This window comes from Tympanuchus pallidicinctus, unplaced genomic scaffold (genome assembly GCF_026119805.1).
Source record: "Tympanuchus pallidicinctus isolate F22 unplaced genomic scaffold, pur_lepc_1.0 scaffold15, whole genome shotgun sequence".
NCBI classification, from domain to species: Eukaryota; Metazoa; Chordata; class Aves; order Galliformes; family Phasianidae; genus Tympanuchus; species Tympanuchus pallidicinctus.
Window position 1 is genome coordinate 31,852,554 of NW_026294669.1, and position 24,385 is coordinate 31,876,938.

The 24,385-nt window shown below is 46.1% G+C and overlaps 1 protein-coding gene across 33 annotated transcripts in view; it reads left to right on the top strand.

The window, feature by feature from the left end:
- Positions 1 to 978: 978 nt before the first annotated feature.
- The window catches only part of MAP2 (microtubule associated protein 2), a 112,207-nt gene continuing 88,800 nt past the window's right edge, over positions 979 to 24,385 (top strand). For 23 of the 33 annotated variants that reach the window (XM_052676152.1, XM_052676162.1, XM_052676157.1 and 20 more), the window contains exons 1-2: positions 980 to 1,189; positions 1,557 to 1,622. The gene's annotated coding sequence lies outside the window, so the exon portion shown is untranslated. Of the gene's footprint in view, positions 1,190 to 1,556; positions 1,623 to 4,086; positions 4,146 to 24,385 lie in introns of those variants that run through there. The other 10 variants (XM_052676172.1, XM_052676173.1, XM_052676174.1 and 7 more) reach the window with 5 other exon arrangements.

The window sequence follows — 24,385 nt, forward strand, 5'->3', positions numbered from 1 at the left end:
AGGAGTGGGTCTGGTTGGCTTGTGTTTTGACTGTAGAGAACTCTGAACTCATCTCCAGCCCTTTCCAGTGGGGCTGGACTTGCTGGATTCTCGTGACTGCTCCATTGCTAAAAGCCTCTGTATGCTTGTGCTGATGTTTCATTACACAATTACAAAATTAGAAGAAAATGAGTTGATCTTTCAACTCTTTTGTTTTTAATTCCTTCATTTCCTGCTCCTTCTGTCCTGTCCCTCCCCAGCTGTGCCACATCTCCTCCACAAACACAGGGCAGCTTCACAGCTCAGTAATCCCATGTCATGCTCAGATGGATGACCAGAAAGAGGCCTTGAAACACACAGGTGAGGTTGGGGCAGTAAGCCTGGACACCTCACAGCAGCTCATGTGCAAGCACAGCTGTGCAGCGGTCGCTGCTGCCCTGTGTCATTTATTAGTCCTGAAGGGTCCCTGATCCTCTCTGCAGAACTTCTGAGTTGTGCCCGTTTTTATTTCCTGTTAATGTGGATAGACAAATGCAAGGCTCAGATGACAGTGTAAACGAGCTGCTTGCAACACGTGAATAGCAGCATGGGATAAAGAAAGGAAAAGGGAGAGTGAATCTCGCCCCTAATCCATAACGTAGAAAATGCTAAATCCCTTCAGACCTCCTTTTCACTGTACTGGCTGCAAAACCTGTTTAGGATTTGGATCGGCATCGCAATGGAAACCGTGTGCGCTGCTGCCTGTGTGCCGTGTGCGTTTGGCAGCGGCACAGAAGGGACCGGCTGATGATATGCATAGGCTTAAAGGCCCGATTCCTGGGGATGCACTCGGTTGCATGCAATTAAAATGCCTGTCAGGCAGTTGATACCAGAAAGCCCTTGACGAACTGCTTAGGCAGCCACGAGGTGCAGCATCCTATTGTAAGTGGATGATGGCGGAGCTGGTGGGTTTGTCATCATTCTGGAAATTTCTGTGGCCAGTGAACTCCCTCTTCCTCTCCCACTCACCCTCTTTTCCTTTTCACCACTGCGGGGACGACTTCTAATTTGCAGTTTTCCTGACGTACCCATGGTAGATACAAGCTGGTGGCTTGCAGACTGCGTCTGTCTGGAGATAGGCAGCGAGCCGATGGATAACAACACTCCAGGAGAATGATTATGCAGCAGTTATTTAAGGATAGGCTTTTGTGGTATGGCAGCATATGAGCCGGTAATGATTTTCTTTTTAAAATGTCAGCTTTGTTTGCCGTGTGAGGATTTGCAAGTTATACCTTCATGCTGTAGCTTTTTGGGTTTAACCTGCTGTAGATTGAATTCTGTAGTGCTGCACACCGAATGAATTAAAATGTGTAGGTAATAAACTTCAGCAGTTTTGCTGATGAATTTACTCGGTGCATACGTAATCTTTATTCTAAGCACACATGCCTTTATGCACAGATACTGGTACGGATATGTCTGTGTGCATCCAGGTTTTTGCATAATGGAAAAAAAGAACTTGTTTCATCGCTGGAAGCTGTTTTTCATCAAAAATGAACTGTTTTGTTTCTTTTCCCCCTACCTTTGGTTTATTTTAACAGATTCTTCATCATCTTGTCTTTGACGTGATCCACTGATCGGAATCTGCTTGTTCACAGATCGGAAAGGTAGGGCACCTCTGTATTTGAATGGGGTTTTGAGGATGTGTGATTGAATGTGAATCAGGGAGTGGATTGCTCTTTGTTTTCTGTGGCTTTTCTTTTTTCTGTCTTGTTTTAAACAAAAATCAGTTCTTGATTTCACTGAACTGTGCTGTGTTGCAGCTTTGTATAGATTTTTTTTTAATTGTTCAGGCAGGCACTCTGAAGTTATTTTTGATGTGTATGCATATGCTCTGGCTATTTAACAAGCCCTTTCAGCTGCGGCTACCGAAGGGTGAGACAGAAAGCTGAGCGCTTGCCTTGCTTCATTCTAGGTGGGATACAGACCCATCTCCATTTCTACTGGGCGTGGGGCTGTCTAAGATTGGTTTCAGCATCCGTGCAATGCTTGCAGTCTCACAAGAACAGGGTTAAACTCAGTGCCTTGCTCCGAGCAGGTACAATCTATCACAGCAGCAGAAAGCATAGTGCTGTTTTCACACAGTATCGCTTTCACGGAGGAGGGAAACTTCTTTTAACCCATTCACTGCTGTAAGGAATTGGTGTTGCTCAATTTGGGGCTTTATGTACAGCGTCTCAGCAGCCTGGCTGGGCGGAGCAGCACTGGCAGAGCTTCTATCTGATGGCTTTTTGAGCTCCCAGCCTTCAGAAATCATTTACATATGGCAAAATAAAGCAGATGGACCGGGATTTTTCTGACAGTGCCGTTGCTAGTTCCCAAGAGAAGTTTGTGCTCTGTCGTCCCCTAATACCTTTTGGCTTTGATTTCTTTAACTCTTTGAGGTGTTACCGTGCATTGTTCTTATCAGGTGTCACAGCTCATCATACATCTTAGCTCAGCATTTAGACCTGAGGGTAATTTGTGTGTTTGTAGGACGGGAAGCAAAATATACGTGTGTTTCAGTTTGTAGGAAAGGTGATTGCATTTCTAGCGTGGCTAAAAGTGGGAATAATATTAACTCAGTGCAAAAGCCTGGTCTCGTGAAATGCCCAGCAGGAGTCCCAAACAAGCAAGAACCCCGAGCCAGAACTCCAGCAAGGCAAGGATGCAGGCCAGTGCTGGCAGCAAGGCATCTCTGAAATGTTATGAATAACCAACTTCATTGCAGTAAATTACTGAGGCTGATAGTGCTCCTTCTGGGGGAAAGCGTTACTGAATTCTTCAAGATATTTCCCCACCTGGTCATCTTACATACCACTTCATTCCTCACTTTTCTTTTCCACACATCTTTCTGTTCTCTTGGCTCTTGTATTCTTTCTGTCTTTGGGGGAAGTATTCCTGCCTAATAGGCTTTCTTGGCTAAATAAAATTCTTCAAAGGAGTGCTTTTCTTGTTAGTTTTCTTTAGTTGCTTTTAATGCTATTTCCTCCTGGTATCGATTATCACTTGACTCATTGAAATAGAAAAACCTGAAGTAAATAGCATACAAAACACTTGAATTCTCAAGAAAAAAAAGCATTCAGCGATCTGTTTTTAGCTAAGAGCTGGTCCCTTCTCTTCTCCCTACTTTTAATTTCACTTCCATTATCCAGGGGCAGCAAGCCAAGCTGCAGTCTCATTCTGATTTCATTAATGTTTTGCAAACTGTGTCTCAAGGACTAACGCTGCTTGCTGGGCTTGATGTCAAAATCCAAGGTTTTGCTGCAGCACGGGGGAAGGGAAAATGAAGGATCTCTGACAAATAGAAGCGGTGGTTTGTTAGCTGACAAGTAGAACTGCTCAGTCTTTACAGTGCTACTGCATAATGAATCAAAATTGTTGGCAATGAGATCCTCTTGTTTGAATGGTTTGTTTCCTATGGAAATGCTTCTTATCTTCTGTGCACAGTATCTTATCAGATCTCTGCGGTCTCCTGAAAACAAAGGGAGGGTGTCAGCTATGTGTGTGTAAAGCAGGGTTGGTGTGGGGATTTTTCTCTGATTTTTGAACAAGAGATACACATATGTTTCTTACACCTCTGGTTTATCAGTCATTTTAACCTCTTCCCTTGATCTGAGCTTGTGAGATGCACGTTACCAATTAATCCTTCTTGCTGCCAAGAAGAAAAAGATGCTATGCTGGCAAAAAAATAGGAATAATTTCAGACAACACTATTTTCTTGAAATAGAGTTAGGAGGGACTGATTTTGTTTAGAAAATGTGGATTAACAAGGTTTAACATTTCTGTGCCCACAGGTGCAGCGTAAGGTGGCTGGGAATATCAGAAGAAAAACGTTAGCTGATAGGGAAAGATAAGGGAAGGCAGAGCTTGCAGTGGCGATGAGGGTTGTCAGTCAGTCTGTGGGCTTTGGGGCAGGTGCCCACAATGACGTGATGTATGGCACCCTCCTTTAGTGACACGGTGACCAAATGCGCCAAAGGCATTCAGAAGCAGCGCATGTCATTAGCTCTGAGCTCGTCCCCAGGGCTTCTTGTGGGGAGTGGCATCAGGAACCAGCCTGGCCCTGCAGTCTGCTCGCATCCCAAGGCTCTCGTCTGGCTTTTAACCGTGCTTGGTAGATGGCTGTTTTCTCAGCACGTGCAATGGAGGTAAGGAGGAGTTCTGCTGGATGGCTGTTTTAGGCAGGATCTGAACATCCTCACTTCTCTCACCAGGGCTGGGTTTAGACCACTAGTACTGATGTTGTGTTTTTTTTTCCTATGGTTACTTAGAGCAAGCTTTTTTTTTTTTTTTTTTTTTTTTTTGAGCAATGGAACGACGTTCCTGTTAATTTATTGTACTTGATGATAAATTCTCAGTGGAGATGAAACTGATTAGAAAGGCTGTCTCCTAGGCAAAGGTTTCAGTGGCAAATAAGGGTCATAGCTTTCCTTTGAGTTAGGAGTCACTTGTGGGGTCTGTCTGAGCTTCTTGGACATCTATTTTTGTGCGACTTATAGGAACTTTGCTATGTCTGCTTCTGCATCAAAAGAGGCTGAAGTTGGCCTGTTGACTCAAAAATTATTAGTTAGGGAGAACATAATCCACATAAAACTTGTTTATATGAGTTAGAGTTGAGATCCATTGATGTGGATCTCAACTCTAATGGATCGTGGTCCTGATGAAGAAAGTCTGTTTCATATGAGTTTACATCTTTTGCTCTTCTCTGCTCCTGCCGCATCTTCCATTACCTTTGCACCAGAGCATCCCAGTTTCTCTGTGGCCCTTTGCTGTCCTCTGAACAGGACACAGTGCGTGCTGGAGTTGCTCTGGTTGCTGGTCAGCACTGGGTGCATTGCCTGCTTTGGAAGGTCAGAGTCAGCAGCGAGTGGTGAGCTTGTGCTGGTGCTTTCACCATTTGAGGGAAGGGATGACTCACCTCAGCTTTGTTCTCCATTTCTAGAAGGAAAATGTACTCTTGATCTCAGGCTATGTTTAAATATTAAGAGTTAGGATAGTAGATTGCAATAGCAGAAGTTTGGTTTAGTAATTTCAGGAAGGATACCCTGTGTAACCTGTCAGGAAAACAACCATCAAAGCACAGAAATCAGTGGGGGAAGAAAATCATCATCAGCTCATCTCAACTCACATGGCTTCCATTGGAGGAAGTGATTAGGTGCAGCCTTTCAGTTGGTGTGAAAGGCTGGAGGCTGCCAGACTCATTTTGGAAGCTTATGTTGTCGTCTTGCTTATTTTCTTGGTCTGTGCAAAGTCAGATTCCAGTTTACTCTTCGGGAGGGTTATATTCACCAACTTCATGAGACTTAAAAAGGTAGTTTCTGTCTTAGCTGTGATAACTACGGTGATTTGGGTATTAGCATAGTAGCAGGAACAACAAGAAGAATACATTTAGTAAAATACTAATTTCCCTTTCCTTTACTTATCAACTCTTTTTTTCCTGTGAAACTCTTTGCTGTATAAAATTATGTCGTGATTATACAGGTCTGCAGTGGCTTTCAAGGTGATGAATAAAAGGCAGTTAATTCACCTGCCCTGTTTAATCAAAAGGTGCTGATCCCTGATGGAAACCTGAGCCTGGCCTGACAGAGCTGGGAAAGCCAGGAGAGTCTGTGGTGCTGGTAGTGTGGTAGGAAAAAAGCCTATGGAGCAGCAGAGCTGCTGACTCACGCTTTGCAAACCTGGAACATTCCCTGAAAGGCTGGAGATGCAGATTAACTTCCTTTCCCTGGTGTGGTGAGAAGACCATTCATTACGTTATCTGCCACTGACTGAAGCCTCTAGATAGTTATGCACTGCTGCTTTTGCTCTGATATATGATGGAGTGCATTAGCATGGAGCTTGCGAGAAATCACGGGCAATTTATTTTAATACATTGAGTGTCGGTCAGTGCTAAATCACAGAAGCTATTTAGATTTGTTTTCTGAGTCATCCTGGCTCTTGTGATAAGGTGATTTGTCAGTGTGTGTGGTTAGTAAATTGGCTTCACTTTTTCCTTTTCTTACTTTTAATATTTGCTCTTAAAATTGCAAATATATTCCTTAATTGGCCAAAAGAAAATGTGTCACATTTAGGAAAGTGCCTTTCTTTAGCCTCTTCATCACCAAAGGGAAGAGATTTATGAGTGCTAGAGACAGGAATAGAGAGCAGTGGGGGAAAGACCATAGAGCTGTGTGTGTAAGTCAGTACAAAGCTCCTGCTGTTGTCTGGTTGCCTCAGTAGCCTGTGTCTGCTGGTCCCGAGCCATTTCTGTCCATGTGCCCGGAGGGACCCGAGCTCTGTGCTGCTCAGCAGCGTAGTGTTCAGTACTGACAAACATCACTGTGTGCTGGAAGCCATAGATCTGACTTTGGCTGGAGAGAGAAAGGGATGTGTGACAGGTTGGAGGACCTGTGTGTGACATGCCCACCCTTCTCCATGTAGGTGTTTGTGTTACGGCCGTGACTTGTAGGCAGTTATGAAACAAACCCCACAGCACATTGCTGTGAAATGTTCTTTGAGAAATCACTGGCACTCTGTGTAAGAGACAGGATGGTCCCCTACATATGTAGCACAGCAAAGAGAAAATAAAGCAGCATCTGATTTTTGCAGGAGGGAGAGAGCTAGGCTGTGTCCTGCAGCTAGGAGCTCTGTCACCTCAGTACTGCTGAGCACTACTGTTGGTTGCTGGCCTCAGGCCTCAGCGTGCTGCTGGCAGCAGCGCACATGCCAGTGCCTGCTGCTCTCCTGCAACCATGTCTTACATCTTCTGTGAGCGTCAGGTAGGATGCTGGTGTCTTAGCAGTTCTGACATTTCCAAAAGGTGTCATTGGAGTTGATGCAGAGTTTCATGGGCAAGAAGCCTCACTGGACATTGTGGTTTTATCCCTGCTCACTCGTGTGCTCTGGTTTTTTTGTTTTTTTTTGTTTTTTGTTTTTTGTTTTTTTTTTTTTTGCACAGGACTGCAAGGATTTGAGGTAGATTGGGTTCTGCCTTCATAAGTTGTAGGCCTGGGGACCAAGCTGTTGTCTCCATGAACCAGCACAACGACGCCATTCTGCCCTGCCGGCCCCCCTGAGCAACAGGGAGTGGTTTCTCTGCAAAGCCAGCTTGTTTTCTGTTCATCTGTAAGCAAAAGGCATAAGATCCCAGTGCGCTGTCACAGGCCACCTGAGAGATCTCTGGGTGGGGTCAGGGCAGGGACAAGGCCAGTAATGTTTAATAATTCAGGACAGAGCTACCTGCTTCAGGATTTCCAGAGTTGCAGCAGTTTAGCTGAAATCTGTCTAAGGGGATTTTTATGTGCATCAATCCCAGACCTTTCGCAGCACTTCTTAACGTGGTGGAAGTGGTTCAACTATTTGATTGCCTTTAGGGTCCTCCATGTTGTGTTAATGCGGTACCAATTGAGTTTACACTGACCCAAGATGGCTGAGAGCTGTACTGATAGTGTGATGTTCAAGCACGGCACGGCAGCTGCCAGTGAGGAGAAATGCCTGCCACAAGGTAGGGTATTTCTTATGTCTGTGGGAAATTAGAAGCACGTAAGCTTTACTTTTAAGTGAAGCACAGTGAGGCTGTCAGTGCTCTGTGGTGATCTTCTCTCTCAGAATGCATGCACTGAGGCCGGTGGGCTGCTCCTGTGCTGTGTGCTCTGCATCTCTGCAAGGACAAGGCTGAGAAACGGTGGGTTTAGCAACGTGATGATAAATCTAAAGGTACATCAGCAGCAACTTCATTTCTCCTTGGACGGATGCGCACTGCCTAGGAGAACTGAATCCTCTTCCTTGGAAAGTTGCCATGTAGTCCTGCAGTACAAGCAAGCACATTCATAATCATTAAAAGGAGAATTGAAGCCGTTCTTTTCAGTGGTGATATTATGTAATTAATAGAGAACAGCCTTATTTGTAGCAGCAACTGTGAGAAATGAACAGATTTGCTGACTTCAGCGACATTTGCTACTAAATACTGAGAATGCCCTTGAGTATGTAAATCAATGTGCTTATCCTTAGGTTTGTTGTATTTTGTGTCTGTTGGTAGACCGGTCTTTCTTTACACCGAATACTTGTGGAAGTAATTATGAGCAGGTAAACTCATACAGTCATATGTACAAGTCTAAATGTAGTTTTGCAATTGTCACTAACTGTACAAACCTGTACACTAACTGTACAAACAAACAGTCACTACCTGGCATCTGTACAAACCTGAAATCCTCTTCCAAGCCTTCCCCAGAACAGGAAACTTGAGCACTTCAGTGATAAATTATAGAACACAAGGGGTGGAGACCTGTTGTGTGATACAAGTAATGCATCCATACATCTTGCAAACAGTTTGCAAAGTGAGAATATTCATTGAAAGAGAATGTTTACAAACAAGATAGCAAACGAAGAGGTTACTGGTCTGGATGGTGGTACTTCTCCTTGCTCCCCACGCAATCTGCTGCTTGCTATATTGTTGTGTTTGCCAAGGAGGTCTCCAAGAGTCTGTGAGTCAGAGGCCTTGAGCTTCAGAGAGGGTTTGTGTGCCACTGAGTGTGTCTGGGAAGGCTTCTCAGGAGTCTTTGAGTAAGTATAGTATTAACATGGTGGAATTCAGTAATTTCCTGTGTTCTTGTCCTGTGACTGACTTTCACCTTGGCAATATTTGACAGATCCACCACTACTTAAACCCAGCTTGTGGTGGTGGTAGTGTGGCTGTATTCCTCATACACCAGCGCCTCTCTTTCCCAGACAGGTCAGGAGCCAAGGTGCCTGCAGCAGCCCAGCCGGATAGCGGGGCTCGCGTTTCCCTAAGAGCTGCTGTCTCCAGGCTTTGGAGGAGCCAGCAGCATCGCCACAAACCAGCTGCTGTGCTGCGCCTTGGCCGGCAGTGATGAAATGCAGCTGTAGAGAAATGAGGCCATGCCACAAAGGTGCATTTTGAGACCTTTGGCACATAGTAGGGACGACCCAGATCTGATGTGGATGTGACTGTTCACTGCAGCTTGGCACGGCTGCCAATGCCAGCCCACAGTGATCTGCTGCGCGGCGCTGCTACAGCTATTTCTGGTAAGGAAGTCGGTGGGAGGTGTCTGGAGCCCTCCAGTGAAACACCAGCTGGGATGCTGCAGGGTTGAGTGGAGCAGGGTCTGGCCCAAGCACTGTCCGCACTCCTGAAGAGCAGCATTTACCTGTGGGAAGCTTTCTGCTCACAGTCATGCAGCACTGCCGAGGACAGTGTTTGTGCCTTTAAAAACTGGAGAGTTTGAAGCGTCGTATTCTATCTTTTCCCCCCCCCTCAATTGTAAGGAGATCCATGTGGAAAATGTTACTGCCTTCTGCATATTAGATTTAATGCAGGGCTCACAGAGACCTTGTGCAATTGCTGCATATCCTCTATAGACAACTTGTCAGATGGCTGTGGTTCTGTTTCAGGTGCTTGCCAAGCACTGGAACTGTCACACCTCTGTGTGGATAGACACTGGATAACATTGTGACTGTTCTGCAAAGTACTTCTTGGCTGTGGTACTAGCTTTTATTTTCATCTATTAAGCAGAGTTTATTTTGTGCGTGAACATCAGTTTCTGACGATGGATTCAGCTCTGCAAAACATTTGTCATTTCCCCCTCAACATACCAACCTCTGAACGTGGAGAAAAGCAGTGAAACCTACAGAAAAGGGGCTCAGTCAAATCCTCGCATTTTGATCCATGTGCTCACTTCCATTTTGCTCGTGTTTGCGTTTATGTTTTCTGTAGCTTTCTTTGTTACAAAGATGTGAGCATCTCCCTTTCACCAGAGCCATTCCCTGAGGAGTTCACTCAATGTCCAAACTCTGTGTTCTGTCAGAGCAAAGGCTTTTGAATCCAAACCTTTGGATTCAATTCAAGTTATGGGGCTAACAGGCTTGTTTTAAGGGGAAAGAGGGCACTGCTGCAAGCAAGGGGAAGAACTGGTTTGTCTGAGGAAGGGAAGTTATATGTTGTAACAGAGGCTTAAAAGGGCTTGTGAGGATTTACAGCTGTGAGTGTTTATGAGAGCTGAACCCGGAGTGCTTCCGTTTCCCAGCCGTGCAGATAGCAGAGACAATTGCACTGCACAGCCCTGTGTCTGAGCTGGAACAATCTCTGTGGTGTTACAGCCCCCATCTTGTGGTGTGTGCGTGTGTGTGAGAGAGGGGCATGTCGAACTGCACAGAGACTGGCTGAGATGCAGTGTCCAACGCAGTGCTCCCCTGCCTTCCCCATGCTGCTGCTTTATCCCAGGCTTCAGCCCACGTGTAGCAAGTCACAGAGGCACAGCTTATCACTGCTGGGCAGGAGCATCTGTCCCAGCTTTGCTATTTTGCACTTGTAGGGGAGGATGGGTGAATTTGTAAATGATGGTGTGGAAGGGAAAGCCGTGACCTCTGCACCTGCTGCAGGTTATAGGGCTCCGTGTGACGTGAGCCGGGCATTGAATCCACACGTCTGGAGCTGTGATGGGCGTAGGAAGACCACTTAGCTGTTTAAATAGACTTGATGGCTATTGTGTGGCTGCCATCTGTCCTCTTTTGCACAGCTTTGTTATCATCTTTAACCCCATCTTACTAGGACTCTAAAGCACTGGTCAGTCTGCATTCATTGTTGGATAAAGGAGCCGCTGCTTTTCTTAACAGAAAATAATCTCTCTCTGTAATAGTATTAAATCATTCTTCCCCCCCCCTTTTTGGCATGCATGGCTTTCTGTGCCACGACTGATAGCAGGGACCTTACTGCAGCATTTACCATCCTGATAAATCAGCGTGCTTTAATGGGGTGCTCTGTTCTAAACGGAAACCAGTAGCAATAGTTGTAGCATTAGGCGTTGAAAGCCAAAATGGAATTTACAATTTAATGTATTAGCAGGTAAATAAATCTAAGGTTGGAGCAAGACAAGGACTGGACATGGAAGGTCCAGGGAACACTTGAAAAATTCTCCTCGCAAGAGGTCAGAGAATGGAAGGAGCTTGAAGGGACTGCCGGTAAGGAAAATACAGAAGCAAACGTGCAGCATATTGCAGAGCCTGCTCTTTGTGCTGCTGTATCACTATCTGTATCGGCTCGCTCACCTGCTGTCAAGAGATGGTACTGATGCAGAAGCTGGTTTTGCTGTCTGCCTGGCAGGGCTGAGCAGGCTGAAGCTCAGTGCAGCTCTGGCCCAAGTCCAGCGCTGGCTCTGAGCAGCAGCTGCAGGAGGGCTGCAGCAGTGCATGCACGTGAGTGCTGTGAGCAGTCTGCGGTTGATGTTCTATTGATGTGTTTTAGCCTGACGTGCTCAACGTCAGTAATGAAGACTTTTTAAAGGGCTGCAAGCACTGAAGTGCCCAAGTGAAATTCTTCTGTGCATTGCTTACGTTCAGAATGCGAAGGGGAAAGGCTGTGTGACTGCTGTGGGCTCACTGAGGTAAAACTAAGAAGTAATTGAGAAGCGGAAAGGCCATTGTAAAGAAAATATTATACAGAATCAAACAGTTTGAGGGTTGTGAAGCTGGTGTGGGGACACTCAGACACATGACTGCGCATATGAAAATCTACTCTTAGGTACAAAGTGTGCTTCCCTGATTGTGACTTCACATTCAAAGCAGTGGATCATTGATGCTTTTAGAGGGTACAGAATAGGTTAAAGAGATGAAACACACTGAAGTAAAAAGGCTCCGTGCATGAATGGGCACTTGGAGTTTGCTGTGCCTGTTCTGCCTGGCCCTGGATGGAGCTTGTCCCACCTCAAATGCTGAGTCTTGCTTGTGTTGCTCTGCTGATGATTTTCCCTCCATTAGCATTCCATGTCTAGTTTTGTCTTTTTAGGCCTCAGTCTTTTATCCAGTGATCTCTGTAAACCCTGGTTGCTACGCTGCTTACCTGGCATGGCTTGCAGTTTCTGGAAAGGAGGAAAAAGAAGGATGGGGATGAAGGAGTAATCCACAAACATCAAGTAGTGGTGGTGCAACTCTACAGTGCTTACCATAGCTTTCTAGATGCTTCTGCTGAAAATGTGTTGCATGAAAGCTGTTCTTTTCCAGGGTTCCACTCATTGTACGGTATCTTGATTGGGCCATGTAAATCCAGCCCTTTCACTTGACTGTTTCACTTGCTTACCTAGAATATGTGTGGAGATCCAGAAAACTTTTGCATATTTGGATACTATAAAATAAGTACCTAGAATGTATGCATTATATAGTTATCTAATGCCCACTTTCCCTGTACTGGCTTGAAACTAGAGTAACTAGATCAGTCGTGTAGCCAGGATTGGTCCTAGGTCTTAGAAAGCTGCAGGCATTGCTGTGCCAACGTGCAGCTGGTGGGAGAAGTGCAAAGAACTGACAGGGCTTTGTTTCTGCAGCAAGCAAAGCACTTTGTCTGCTGCATGGCACCTGCCACTTGTTTCTGTGGCAGTGGTAAGGCAAAGTTAGAGCCTACTGAAAGAAAAATAGACTCTTTTTTTGCATCAGCGAGCTATGGATTGGGCCTGTTGGGCCCTTAAAGAATGGCTGTGATGAGAAAAGAGAGCGTGTTGGGGTGATCTCAGTAGCTGTGTGAGGAGGTAAAGGGTGCTGCTGCCAACGGGAGCTTGTGTTGCTGAGGCTGGTCCAGGAGAGCAGTGGTTCTTGGAGTCCCTTCCCAGCTAAGGAATGTAGAGACAACCCACCTGCAGGGGTCAGAGCTGCTCAGCCCCACAGCTGCAGAAAAAAGCCCAGCCAGTGAGAGCTCACACCACAAGGTGCCTTGTATGGCACGGAGCTGTGACCGTGCTGCCTGCCTGGCTCAGGAGAGCACTTGGCCTTGCTGCAGTCAGCCTTGCTCCGAGGGAAGGGGTGGTGAACGTGCGTTCCTAGCAGGTGACCAGTGGGATAAAGATGAGGGAAGCTAATTGGAATTGTCACCGTGGAGTCTCTTGCCGGAGGCTATCATTATGCTGAAAAGCAACATTAACCAAGTTGGCAGAAAAAGATAATTTATTGTTAAATATTAACTACTAAAATTCAACTTACAGTTTTCTCTCATGTTGTGCTGTTAGAGCTTTGGCTCGCTTTGGTTTCCAAATTTCCATTCTCCTCTAAAATGCTGCTGGCTGCTAGAGACACACCAGTAATCCAAACCTTGCGTCTGAAAAGCTCTACGACACATCCCCATTTGGCTGGTGGGATCTGTTTCTTGGTTGATCTTTATTAGAGGAAATCAATGTGATGACATCCCATATGTTGCAGGTTAGGATGTAGCTGCAGTATGAACGCCGAGGTGTTGATGTACGCTATGTTTATACAAATGAATGTGTTTTATTTCACATCTGCACAGGTTTAATAACTATGTAGGCTGAAATTGCAGTGGACATAGCGGGGTGTTTAAGGGTAAGGATGGTGGGGAGAAAATATTGAAAAGGCTTTTTAAAAATAATATTTCTTCTGGATGGTTTAATAACAGCACACGCGGCTGTGTGGGCACAACCTTAAAAATTAGAGTCACGTTGAAATGCTCTCATTTCCATATTCAAACAGATTTGTGTGGTTTTATTGACTGGTTGCAAACAGTACATTAAAACATATGCCATCAAAATTAGGGCAGTGTTTCCTACAGTGTAGATCCGTACTGTGTGTTATTTACTTTATCTGTCTATGGAAATCCCAGTGGCAGAAGTCCCTGCATATGTTCTCCATAAACCCACTGAGGATGTGTGTTTCATACAGAACAGGCTCATTAACAATGTGAACATGGTACATGCTTTTGAGTGGCTTTGAGCTTTCTTGCATACACTGCCAATTTCAGACCACATAAGAAATGGTTAGTTCCCATCTGGGCACCTTCTCAGCTGTTGGAGCTTAATGGAAGCTGGAAGCAAGCTTTGAATTTATGGTATTCATGGAATGGAGAAATAATTTTCTGTCAGTTGATTTTATTAATGATTAGTAGCAGCTTGTAGCAGGTGGGTTGTTTGGTGGTTTTTTGGCTCAATTAGGGTCAGCGAGCTCTTTCCTTTGTGACTGATGTGATGGTGTCGGGTGGGTTACAAGGTAATTAATACACTGTGCTCAACCAGGATATCCTGTGGCTGCTACCAGGTGGGATGGCTGCAAGCAGCTTGGGAGGTGGACAGAGAGATGCACCTTCCTGCTGCTGTGTTTCTGCCTGTGAATAACAGCTGTGTTTCTGGAGCTGGGCATGGCTGCCTGTGACACCCAGGTACGTGAGGGCAGGACTTCGTGTAACTCCATGCTCTCATTGCTACACATACAGCACAGCTTCAGTCTTAGGTCAAGTGATAAAACAGCTTTTGCAGGACCTTTTCTGCAGGCTGCAAGATTAGGGTGGATTGTGGTTGTTTTGTTTTTTTTTAACTAGTTACCTGGTTTCTGTCTTCTCATTTCTAAGAAAAATAAGCAATTCACAATGTCCAAAAGAGTAAATCCCCTCTTCCAACTGCGTGAGCCACGTGAGCAGCCGTTAGGCAGTCCCTTGGAATTAAAAGAGCTGCATGGAATAGTGTCACGGAGCCTGTTCCTTCATTATTAATTGACACCTGAAGATGTCCAAAGCAAATTTATTGCGAGTGCACGCATGAATATGGAAGGTCATTTTGTATTTAGTAGTGGCAGTATTTTCTGGCTTTAAATGGTTGCTTTGGTACCCAGTGTGTGCTCTGCCTTTATCTCAGCATTTCTTTGTCTGGGTTTCCTTGGAGTGCCATTTGTGCCAGTGGATTGGGGCCTCTCCCCCATTTAATTCCAGTTATTACTTGTAAAGCTATTGAATATAAAGCACACCATTGCTTATCTACATCTAAATTAAAAGTACTGTGGCTGACTTTGTGTAGTGAGCCCCTGTGATGCAGGAACACAGCAAAAATGAGGTTGCACCCCATAATTCCTGGTGTGTGAGGGACTGGTTGTCAGGTAGGGCCGCACAACAGCAGGAAGATGCAGCCTCATTAAGGCAGATCAATTATGCATCTCCAGCCTTGTGGCACTGAGCATGTGCCACATGTACTGGGCTACAGGACATGTGCTCTGTCTTCCGTTGCCCAGATGTTACGGCCCCGCTGTCAGTCACATTCAGGATGAGTTGTGTGGCTATAGTTGCTGCTAGGTGGAGCCTGTTGCTGGAACACCACGTGCCTGCAGAATTCGGACCCAAACTCCCAGTGGTGGTGTTCTGGTGGTAGCTTCTACTCCCCCCTTTTGTGTCTTCACTGCTTGTGAGCAAAGAGCATCATTGTGTAGTTCTGCTCTTGTAAGTTGGGCTGGACTCAGAGGCTGTTAGCAAGAAGCCTTGGAACCTCTGTCTCACTTCTAATTCCTGTTGCTTGCTGTCCCCATCATTAAACTGGGATGTGGCACAGTGCTCACCTGCAGGAGTCGCCTTCTCTTGAGCTTTTTGGCTGCAGAAGGTTGTAGCTTCCTTCAAGTAATTGTGAGCTTATGACTTTGCTGTTAGACCCTCACTGAGGTATAGCAGGGGCGTAAAAGACCATGGCCAGTCAAAAAGGAGAGCAAAAAACAGCTACAGCAGAGCATGCTTAGCCAAGAGGCAATTCATTTTGAAAAATGTTTTAACTGGTTTATAGTCATTTGGGCTGAGCTACTTCCCATGGCATATGTTTTCTGGGAAATGGGCCAGCCCAGTAATAAGAGGCCACAAGAAAATTGGCACTAAACATGTGGATGCAAGGGGCTTGAAGAAATGAAAGCTTAATAAAGGCTGATACCATCTGAGTAATCTTGTGAGGGCTCAGTTTGGATGCCACGTGGTTTCCAGGAGCAGGGATGGTTCTGCTGCTGTGACCAGGTACTGGACTGGTATCAGACCCTGAGGTTTGCTTGAGCTAACTCAGTAATGGAGTTGTTCCATTCTGAGTCAGGCAGATGGGAATATGCAGTATGCAGCAGGAGGGGGCCCTTCTGCACCTGAGACAAGAGACTTGTGAGAGGAAGGAGAGGCCAGACAGCTCCCTGCTGCTCCGTTGCCGAGTCCCTGTTTTGATGCATTTCTCCAATTCATGCAAAACCCAGAGAAATCTGTTCTTAATGCCTGAGAATAAGAAGTCATGGGATTTCTTTGTTTGCATTCAAAATACCATGTCCCCTAATCATCTTAAAGCAACAGACACGAAAGCTCCTTCAAGAGAGATGTCATGGAGGGTCACACGTTTTCCTTTGAGTGATGAGCGGTACTTTTAAAGGAGATTAAGATAAACTTCAGACCTATGGCCTATATTTTCTGTTTACTGCTTGCAGAAGCTGCAGCCCTTTGCTAAGAAAAGTGGAGATGCTGTCATTACAGATTGGATTGAAAGTCAGAAAATCTGTGTGTACTCCTCTGCTGTGCTGCAGAGCCTGGCCATGGTTTCTGCAAAGGCATTTTATCTTCCTTGGCTTCAATTCACGGTCTTTTAAGAACAAAAAAGGGCACAATGGAACACATTATTTAGAAATATTTTCCTTGAAAATGAATCCACAGATAACCCTCAAAAATCTGAGGCAGGGAGCGGGAGATAGCTCAACAGCTGGAGAACAGGAGGCAGATGCTGGTAGGCTGAAGGCAGGTAGCTTTGCTGTCACACTGCTTTGTAGGAACGTTGCCTGAGCTGATGCTGAATTACTTTTTTAATGTATTTGTTTTATTAGAGAGCCTCTGTGTCATAAATACGAGTACATGGCAGTAACTGGTTTTTCCTTTTCTGCTTTCTGTCTGCGTGGATTGGGCTGTTAACTCTTCAGGGACCAACGTCTCAGTGCCTATGGCCATGTTAGGCAAAGTCTGCACATGTTGCAGGTATGCTCAGCCCCTCCATCTCTTGCACTCCAGCCATGCAAATTGGCTGTTGCCTCAGTTGAGGAGATATTCGATACATCCCTCCCCTTGCTGGTGCTTTGCTCCCAGAAGAGCGTGTTCCCTGATGGATGCTTCAGCAGGAATAAGCCCTGAACTACGATCCACTGCCGGCAAGTGTTGCCACATCCTCTGTGAATCTATTTTCAAATGTGTGAGTTGAAAGTGGATCAGGAATTTCAAAAGAAGTATCTGTCAAGTGGGTAGAAGTGCTGGTCTCTGTATAACTGAGTTCTCTTTAGGACTTTGCCTACAGTGTGCAATCCGCTTGGCCTCAGGTTTAAATTGTGCTAAGTACCTGAGATACACCTCTCCAGAGGGCTGCAGCCTTTGTGCTCAAATGGATTGGTCATATTTGGCTTTCAGTTACTTTCCTTAATCTCCTTCAAGGTGTTTATATAATAAAATGGTGTTTTAGGAAAGCTGTTACGCACTTCTGAGTAATGAGTTTCCGTTTTGGAAGTTCTGCAAGGTTTACATGGTAGCTCACAAAAAGAGGTATGTTTGTTGGGTAAAGTACAAAAATACTTCTTAAAGTTGTTCAAAGAGGGATTTGATCTTAATGGCTTTGCTGTAACCCATAAAAACCATCATCTGAAGGTCGAAGCACTATTTTAGTCTTGTTCCCTCTTCATAGAAGTATTACAATCAGTGTCGTCTATTGTTGGAAGAAGCGTGGTGCTGTGAATGAGCAGTGCAGCCTGGCACTTATGTAGTCTTTGGCCAGTGAAGTGCAGCTTTCAGCCTGTAAATCATTTCCTGAGGTTTGGTCGGCTTAGGAGAAAACATTGTTATTTTAATGCATTTTGATGCGATCGGAAGCATGTGGTACTGAAGGAGAATAATAAAAAAATAAAAATTACAGGGATTTAGTTTCAAGAGGTAGAAATCTGTATTTACCCTGGTTTTCTTGTTGGCTTGCCACTTGCTAAGTGTTTTCAGATGCACCATACAGCTCTTTTTGCACGAGGAAATGGGACAGCTAATGCTTGCTGCTGTGGTGTGCTATGGTTTCTTGTCGTCTTAGTGCTGCTTGCTTTCTTAATCGTAAGCCGATTAAAGCACAATAATGGAACACACTTTTGAACTGCTTATAAATGAAGGGTAAATAATTATATATGTGGTAAATAATTATCAAAGAAAGAGGTTGGCAAATGAAGAGGAGGAACTTTGAGTGTTGTGGCTCCTAGCAGAGCACCTGCCTCCTGCTGCTGGCTGTCACTGCTCCTGGGGAGCTCGTGTCAACTTCTCTTGGACCTGCGCTTCTGGAGAGAAGAGGGTACACAGGTGAACTGGAGAGACCAGAGTCCTTTGAGCTTCCTCATGTCTGTTTCACTGCTTTGTTTTGTACTGGTCTCGTGTCACTATGTTAGCAGCTCTTATTTCTTTGTTAGCTAACGTTGACACAGAAGGGGTATGAGACAAATCCTCCTGGATCCACCTGGCAGCATCTTCCAGGCTGCCCTGGCACAGCCTTCCAGATTAACCCAATCTCAGCTCCAAACCAACCTCCATCATTCACAACGAGGTGCCTTTGGGCTTACATGCGCCTGGTCTCAGTAGCCGAGTCCCGTATCAAGTTGGTGGGCAGCAACAGTGGATGGCTGCTTGAGCTGCTGCTCTCTGCTCAACGTGGCCAGGCAGCATCAGCCCCGCTATCCCCCACCAGTGCTTTGCGCAGCACTGACCGATGCCAAACCTCCCGCAGCGAGAGGCAGTCTGTGACATGGGCTCCTCCTGCCCGAGCAGATGGCTGTCAAACTGAGGAGCCTTCGCAGCTTTCTATAGGATTTCCAGACCCTAAGCCATCGCAGGAAGACTGCCCGAAACTGCAGAACCTCGACTCAGCTTTGGCTTCTAACAAAGGTACTTACTTGTTAGCCTTGTTTTTTAATGAAGTGGGACAGTGGTGCAGCAGTTCCTTGTGAAACCACAGGATAGGGGTTTCTTACTCCTGGCAGCTTCTCGTTGTTAGGAACTTTGTGAAAGATGTCCGTTTTTATTAAAGTAAACAAAATTATCTCAAATAAGTGCTCGAAAGAAAAACATTCTTGTTTCTATTAAATCCCTAAACTTTAATAAGGACACACAAGTGTGTTCTTTATGGGCAGGCTGGCCTTAGCCTGACCTCAGCTAGCCATCTGGATCCCTATTTCTTAATAATGTATAGTCTGAATTTGGCTTTTATGACTTATAGCTTAAGCTATTAAATACAGCACATTTGGTTTCACAGGAACTACAGAATTTTCAAATAAACAACAGGTTGGAATATGTATACATTACATGAGAGAGCCCTCACAGCAGACTCCTCAGCTAAAAAGATTTGTGTCAGTAAGGCCCTGGGCTGAGGTTATGGGGTATGGACCCAGCCTGGGCTTAGGCTGCTGCTGGCACTGAGAGGTGTGCAAGTCATGCTCTGGGGACACCGTGCTGCCTGCCCATTTACTGGCATGTGGGCAAAGCCAGTTTTGCTTTATAAAAGCAGAATAAAAACAAAAGGAAATTTAAATGAAAAGAGAGAGATGGGAAAAAATGTCACTGATCAAGCGGGCAGCAGCTGGACTTGTCCTTGGGCATGTTACTTGCTTTGACCCCTGCTGCCCACTTCTTAAGCAGAAAGCCTTGCGAAAGCAAAGGAGAAATTCTCTCCCAAGAGCCCAGCAGACAGGCAGAGTAGATTAATGACAGGATGCACTTCTAAGTGCCCACGGAGCCTAAACACAGCTGGGAAGCACGACTGCTGCTCCCAGCTGCGAGGCTGGCCCTCTGTGCCACTTGTGACGGAGATGGCACTGCTGCTGCTGGTTGGTGCTGAGCCTGGCTGGGGGTGTGAGGGCTTGGAAGGAAGCTGTGGGGTGCATCAGCAGGGTAGGAGGGCTGGTGAGCGGGTGCTGTGAGCCCCAAGGGAATGGAGGAGTTGCAGCTATCTGCTGCCAGTCTGGCTCCAGGCTTTGTTTACCAACTGTGCAATGGAGGGTGACTGGCTTGCTGAGCACAGTGGTGTGATACTCAGTGACCAGTGATTGCTTACATGTCTGTTTTGGAGATATGAACCCTGCTTTGGAGCCTTGCAGTCTGCTTTGGACCCTCCACCCCAGCTTGAAATTCTGTTTTGTGGCAGCTCTCTGCCCAGTCCCAACAGCTCTTTCACAAGTTTGTTGCCTGTGTGCACTGAGACCAGACTATCTGAAATTCCATCAGCCAAACCCCTCCCCCCGCCCCCCCGTACCCTGCTGCCAGTGGGCAAGGGCTTTCCTATAGCAGGCAGTGCAGGAGAAGAGTTTGGGCTAATGCTTTATGGATTTATAAAATATAAAATTAAGAACTATTTGATTTTAGGGACTGAAGTTCTTCAGTCTCCTCAGTCCGGTTTCCTACAGTTTCACCTCTGAGGGCCATATACCTGTGGCACTTGTGGGACCCATTTCTCTTAAGCATCCCTGAGTCTCCCACCAGCTGGCCTGTTGTCAGGCAAAAAAAACTTCTTGCTCCTGTTTCATGGTAGGAACTTCTCCCCCTAGCTGATGCTGGTATCAGTTTCTCTTTGGCATGAGGCATTACTCATTTACTTAAGTCACTAACAGGTCACTAGTTTTGCCACACTGCAGGAACCAGATGCACAGGAAGAGGAATTTCATTGCAGGTATGGTTACTCTGGCAGTGCAGAGCCAGAGCAGTCCCTGGGCTGGGGGAGATTTTCCTCTTTCATGAGTGTAGGCTCTGGTCAAGCGAAAAATGAAGTGATGATGCATCTGTAATTTGAGGATAGGTTACGTCTGAGTGAGAAGGAGAAAAGTTCTATTGAAGATTGCTACTTCTTATGTCCTTGCTTCTTCCTGCATTGTAGAAGGTCACGTATGTGAGCTCATTTCCTTCGGCTAGGAGTGGAGTGTGAAGCTCCTAGTGGCTGTGCCTGGCTGTTTGTTGGTTCTCCCATGCACAGCCTTCCAATACAAAGTCAAGCAGTGATGGCACATGGAGGTGTGTTTTCTCATCACTCTGGCTGCCAGCAGGGCAATCCTGCAGCCAGGGTTAAGCAGATGGCTTGGGACAACTGTGTCTTAACCATGTCTGCTGCCTTACTTAGATTGTCCACCCAGGAAAGTGGAGATGGTTCTGTCCGCAGGGGCTGCCGTCCTTCCCTGCCCTTTCCTAAGCTCTCTCTTGTGGCACATCTCTGCTTCAGGCCAGGTGAGCTACTGGTCTCTAGTTCCCCCTCACTGGTAGGAGAAGGAGGCTGGCACTCAGCAAGCTTGAAATCCAGCCTGTTGAGGTACCTCCGTGTGTTCGCAAGAAGATATCAGAGCTTCCCCAGTGCTGAAGCTGAAGGAAGGAATTGCCTGCTGGGCTGTCCTGCTTCCCATTCCTGAGCTGCTGTGCCATGGCCCCCCCATTAGGCTGCTGTCAGCTCACAAGGACTTTCCCAGCATGCCTAAGTGTGCTGTCTGTCTGTCTGTGGGGCCGTTAGGCATTTCCTGGTAGGCCTGGAGGCAGCAATGGCAGCTGATGTGCATGAAACCCTGGCAAAGCAAGCAAAAAGCTCCCTGTACTCAACCACTCAATGACTTTACTTGCTATAAGTCCCCCTCACCCTGTGACAAGCGACTTGTGCATTCAGATTGCTAACAGAGATAAGCAGTTAGGGGTGATTTAGAAGATGCAAGGCTTAAAGCCTCTGGGACCTTTAGCTTTGCAGCTGTGGAAGTGTGTGTACTACTGGGATGCATGCAGAAGGCGTCTGGCAGTATGGTCATCAGCAAGGACATGTGATTCCTTTCATGTGTGCCAAGAAAGCTTCCTTAAGGTGTCAGAGAATGTGGTCAGTGCTCAGCTAAAGTGCTATGAAATGTGGTGAAGGAAGAAGCAGAAATCCGAGGTGTGGTAGCAAAATGTGTCCCAGAAAGGCAGGGAATGACTGCTGGCCTTGTTCTGCTCACCCTGCCACGTACGTTCCCAAGCTGTATACACAGTACAGGTTTTCTGGCAATGATTTTATTCCCATTTCCCTTGGGCATCTCTGGTGGCATGTGTATCACAGTTGATCCATGCTGTAGAGAATATGTTCTAGCCTGTGTCTTCTGTGTTCCTTACCTCATTTGGTGCTTTGGGCTTCTTTCTCTCAAATGCATCCATCTCAGTGCAAATCCTCAGCTCAAATGTGGTTGTCATGGATACTGCTCAATTTGCACAGCCTGTTCTCTGCTCCAGAAAGTTAACTTAGGATGGTTACGGATTGGATAACCTGCAGCCAACTGACTGCAAGAACCTCTGTGGCTGTAAGTAGAGGTGGTTTCCCCGTGCAACTCTAGAGGTGCTCCTTAGCTGTTGCTCTTCTGGCATGATGTGCCTCATGGTAACTTACAAACAGGCAAGGGGCTGTGCTTGGTTATGCAAGAGGGTGGAATTAAGCACTGCACGGCGTCAAGATAATGCTGAGAGGTCGCTATCTGTGTTCATTGCAGAGGCATTGGGCTAGATGACCTTTAAAGGTCTCTTCCAACTCAAATAATTCTGATTCTCTGTGTGGTTGGTCTTCCTTACTGCCGTAGAGCAGCAGGAACTGAGTACTGTGGTTTTCCCCTCAGGTAGTAAGTAGCTCTCTCAATGACCCGCAAGATATTCTTGCAGTTTGAAAAACTGTGAAGTGGGATTTTATTACTTTTTCATCAGAGTCATCTTCTGAAGTTCTGAATTACACTTTACATTGTGTAATATCGTGCTGGCAAGAAAAATAAACTGGAGCCAAGCCAAAAAAAAATGTGGCATATTTTTATTGTGTCTGTCTTGACGTTTCCATCGCACCTCTGAAATACTGTTGAGTTCTGGGTATAAGATATACTGGGAAAATGTTCTGCCTGCCTTGTAGAACATAGGAAAGTCTGCAGGATGAGTAAAATTGGTGCTTTTGAAAAGGAGCCTCTGTCAGGAGGATGGAGCCAAGCCAGCGTAGTACCTCTTGCTTTCTAAGCCCTCTCGTGTCCTCCCTCATTCCTCAGTTGCAGAAAGATCCCTTCCTGCCTGCTTGAGAGCTGCAGCCATGGGGAAGACTCCTGTGCTGCTCTTTGAAAGGCAGAACCTTTGTCTTGTCTGTCCCAGCTGCAGTACACCTCCACCCCATGCATGGGCTGTGCATTTCTGGCAGTCATGAGTACTGCTGGGAGGAGATGCTCGCGTCACCTTTAAGCAAGGGAGCCTGGAAATGGAAGCAGCAGAGAGCGTAGTGTGGGACTGTAGATGTTGCTTTCCCACTGCTCTGGTAGGATGGGGCTCAAAAAGAGCAGCCAAGAATATGCCTTCTTTGTGCTGGTGGAAGCATGTTCTTGGAGCATTGCAGTGTGGACCTGCCCTGTGCCTGCTCTGGGCAGCGCTTTTTCAGCCTTCCTAGATCTGTGTTGAGCAAAGCTGGAAGTGGCTCTGCCCAGCTGCACATCGTTTCTCATCACCATGCTTTGTTCTGGCACTTTGTCTCACCTCCTCAGCCCTGTCTTTCCTTCCCTCCCTTCCTCTCCTCACCTTCCTCCAAATTAGTGCAGTGTGTAAGAGAAAGATTCGTGCTGTTGGTTTGCAGCAGCGTGACTGTCAAGGCTCGTGTACATACATGAAAGGCAATGGCTGATTTTCTCTGTTGATGATGTCTGTCACTCAGGACTGAGACAAAGCCCCCTGTAGTCTTGACACATCCTGGTTTCCTTCATTGCAAGAGCTCTCCTTGGGAACAGAGCTCTTTTCAACACGTGCTTTTGCTTTTACATCCGTGAGCTTACTGAAGGCTGTGGGCTTGTTTTAGAAAGCACTGTTAGTCTGAAGACAGATTAAATGCGGTATTCAGTAAGGTACATGTAGTACCATACATAATTTCAAAGTGTGTTGGATTTTTTTCCCCTGTTCCTTTAGGGGAAAAAAAAAAAAATGATGCGATCGTGTCTTACAAACTTGGTGGTGTCTGGCAAAGTCTTGGTGAGATGTCAGGTTATGCTGAAGTAATGTCTCAAAGGAGCAGGTCTCCAGCTTCCCAGTTTCGCAGCAGTATGTGTGTGAGAACGCTAGACCCGAGTGTGGTAGCATACATTTTCTGGTGTACCGTACAGAGGTGGACATAGTGCTGCCCCTGTTAGGGGAAAGGCATCTCAGATCTTAACGAAATACTTATTCTTGGCTGCCGGCTCAGAGGGTTGCTAGTTTCTGTTTCACTAAATGACTGGAGCAAGCATTTCTTTTCTGGCAATGAGTCCAGCGAGCTTTTCCCTTCAAGCCTGTGAAGATGCGTCTCATGTCTACATAGCAGTTTAATGGGTGTCTGAAATAGCTGAGGTTTCTTAAAGCAAATGGCAAAAGGTGTGAGATAGTGCTATGCCAGCACCTCTCAATTAGCAGGGTCTTATGCAGCCCTTCTCCTGGAGGCCAAGTCCTTGGCTGGAGGAAGCCTCTAGGGCTGTGCTGTGAGGGGAATCTGGGGCTGAGACTGTGTAGTCTGGGGGAACTTGGTGACCTGAGCTCTTCTTGCTTTGCTGACGAACTGAGAAAAAATAGGCTAGTGATTCACTTTACAAGTCTCTTAAGCTATTGTAAGAGTTTATGGGAGCTCATTATGCA